The following is a 3357-nucleotide window of genomic DNA, read 5'->3' as shown; positions in this document are numbered from 1 at the left end:
GAATACATGTTAAATGAGTATATGAGCAGAATTAAGTAAGAATAATGCGAGAGTTTGTAAACTTGAATATTTCAAGAAGTATTTTGATAGACCTTGTTAAGAATATTTACTAAGATGTGTCTCAATAGTAACTTTAACAAAAGAACTCCTTCACTCTGTCATCCTAGTGACAACAATTTTGCAAATGGTTTATGAAATATAAAACATGATTAGTTAATTTTTTTAATATCAACAAATACCCTTTCCCCCTAACAAAAACGAGATATTGTCCTCAATGTCCTAAGGTAGAAAGATAGAATATAAAAGACATCACCTGAAACACACTTAACCAAATGTAAAAAAATAACAAAAAAATAATAATATGCTATTAATAAAATTAAAAGACACAAGGTTTCACAAACAAAGGCTCAAATCCAATCTAAGTTTTTTATGGCTTTCTACATAGTTGACCAATTTATACAACTCATGGAGGGATCAATTACAAGAATGAAATATTGTAGTTGGTCAATCAATTGTTCAACAGTAGCAGCTGAGATTATGACTTTTCATGCCAAAGATTTTAGAAATTTCTGTTTCATAGTTTGATAAAAGAGAATAATTTATCATAAAAACTATTAACATTTAACAAATTTATAGATTTATTATGATTGTGGAGTTAGGCCCAAGAGGAAATATGAAAACTTCCAATGTGTCTAAACCACCTAGTAAGGCAATAAAGGCATCAACATAGTTAAACATTACATTCATTCAATTAAACACTATAAAGACATGTAGTTCCTCTCAAAATGTTTTTTCAATGATGTCTCTTTTTACTAAAACTTTGAGAATGACCCCTAAAACTTGATTGCCTTCTAAAAATACAGCTATTGACACATCTCCCATTAACCTAAGGTTGCCTCCCTCATACACAAAATAAATCTTTCTCTCAGTTAGTTCTTGACCAAGATGATTTGCTGATTCTAAAAACTCCTTCTTTCCAGGACTGGATCCCTCGAAAACATAAATATTTCTTATTTGATGACTTGAGAAACCTGTCATTGCTATACACTTTTATATCTATTGAATGCGTGTATTAAGTAGAAATGAAGGAAAGGAAGGAAGATTTTATAGATAAAAAAATTGAAAATGTAAACATACCACCTATTTATAGGCGAGTAGGAGTCTCTCTCTCTGTTTTTTTTTTTTTGAAAATATGTGTATAAACAAGTAGTTGTGATCATGACTCATATTTTCCCTTTGTTTTATATCCAAGAATGGTTTAAACGCCCTTTATAGGTCAGGGATAGGCTTCCCATCCAGTTTTCTTAAAAACTGGCAAATAGGGTCTTTTTAGTCCAATTTCTAAGACTGTGTCGAGCATATTCTTTATGGAATTGTGGCCATTAATCATTAATTATATGATGGACATCTCCACTATGGTGCATCTCAAAAGTCAATAAAAGATTATCTAAAGACCCCTTACTCATTTCATTCTTAATGAATTATATTTTATCTTCACAGTTTACAGATATCATTCCTAAATAACGATATTTTGCATTACAAACGCATCTTGGCACATTTATGATAGACTCTCAGTTGTTTTGCATGATGTTTCTTTACAAAAATGCTTTTACCTATTATAGGCATGTATTAAATTAAAGAATTGGAAGACTCACATGATAATCGGACCTTTGCTTTCAATTAGCCAGCGAATATCTTCAAGAATTCCATGGTTCATTAAAATCTCAATCTTTCACATCTAGTACGGTAAATTTTTGTAATCATATTTTAAGGTAGAACGGAAAAGTACTTTTTCAATTTTTCAAGAAAGTGTCCATTTTCAAATGAGAATTAGAGAAGAGATGCAAAGATGGGAGAAAGAGCAAAGAATTGAACAAATATATACACAGATATCAATTGTCATGGAAAACTAAAAAAACCGATTTAAGAGTCATAGAGTACCATTATTCATCATTTGACCAAAGTGAGAGAGATTAGCAAAACAAAAGTCACACAAAAAAAAACACAAAAAACAATATGAGAAAAAAAAATCAATCTTTATATATAGGATCACCCAATTCAATAAAGTCATTTTCAACTAAAAAATTGTTAAAGTAAACTTTTAAACAATGTCCATTTACCTTAAAAATATTATCATTCTTTGGATTCTCGATATCACAGGCTCCATATAGATACAAATATTTCACAATAAAGGGATTGCTCTATCTTGATCTAAAAGACGACAATTTACTCAAGTTTGTAGAATGCATGTGATTTCTTGAACATAGTAGGTCAATAAAGTCAACTTTGTAAGATTTTTGCAGTTGTTTTTCTTGATGAGAAAAAACCCCCACATACCTCAAAATGATAAAATTTAATGACACTACTTACCTAATTGTTAGGAATGCATCTTCAAAATATTTGAATAAATAAAGGTCATCCTAATAAAAGTTATTCACTTTGTTCAAAAACTTTCTTTTGTCCAGGGTACTCCAATGAGCTGGCAAATATCCTAAAACAAGAAAATTAATAATATTAGCAAACCAAGGCATTATAGAGATAAAAAGTAAAGATTTATCAGGAAAGTAGTCATCAATTAGTGTGATGTCAGATCTCGAAATTGTTGTTAATCTTGACAAATGATCGGCGATAATATTTTTGATGCCTTTCTTATTTTTTATTGTGATATCAAATTCTTAAAGTAACAAAATCCATCGTACCAATTTAGCCTTAGAATTTGTTTTTGAAAGAAGATATTTCAAAGCTGCATGATCTCTAAGAATGATAATAGGTAAGCCAACAAGATAAGATCTGAACTTGTCACATGCAAATACTACTATAAGTAATTCCTTTTTAGTGGTAAGCTTATTGAAAAACCTACTCTTAAACCTTGTGAGAAAGATGATGAGTCAATCTCTAAGAGTAATAAAAGGGTTGAATCTGAATATTGCAAAGAAAAGACCGATTCCCCACCAACACTTCTATTTCTACATGATATGACCAAACAAAAAAAAGTCAATCACAACTCTAAAATGTTTGAAACTTTCAAACAGGTAAGGATCAATATACCTTTGCTCAATACTATTAAACATGTACCTTCATATGCTAAATTTTTGAAAGATTTGTGCACTGTGAAGAGAAAACTGAAAATGAAAAAGAAAGCCTTTTTGGTTGAATAAGTGTCATTTGATTGATACTTAAAAGTGTATTTTTATCAAGGTTTTATATCATTATTTTGCAGTTGAAGTATCAATAACTCAACTAAAGCATGTTTTATAATAATATATCTAATAATATAAGATACCTTTAATTTATGGTAAATGTTTATTTTAAATGCAGGCCTATCACATAAATGAAAGGATTGATTGATGAATTTAA

The sequence above is a fragment of the Populus euphratica genome, unplaced genomic scaffold (genome assembly GCF_000495115.2).
Source record: "Populus euphratica unplaced genomic scaffold, PopEup_1.0 scaffold902.1, whole genome shotgun sequence".
Lineage (NCBI taxonomy): Eukaryota > Viridiplantae > Streptophyta > Magnoliopsida > Malpighiales > Salicaceae > Populus > Populus euphratica.
This window is presented reverse-complemented; position numbering follows the sequence as displayed.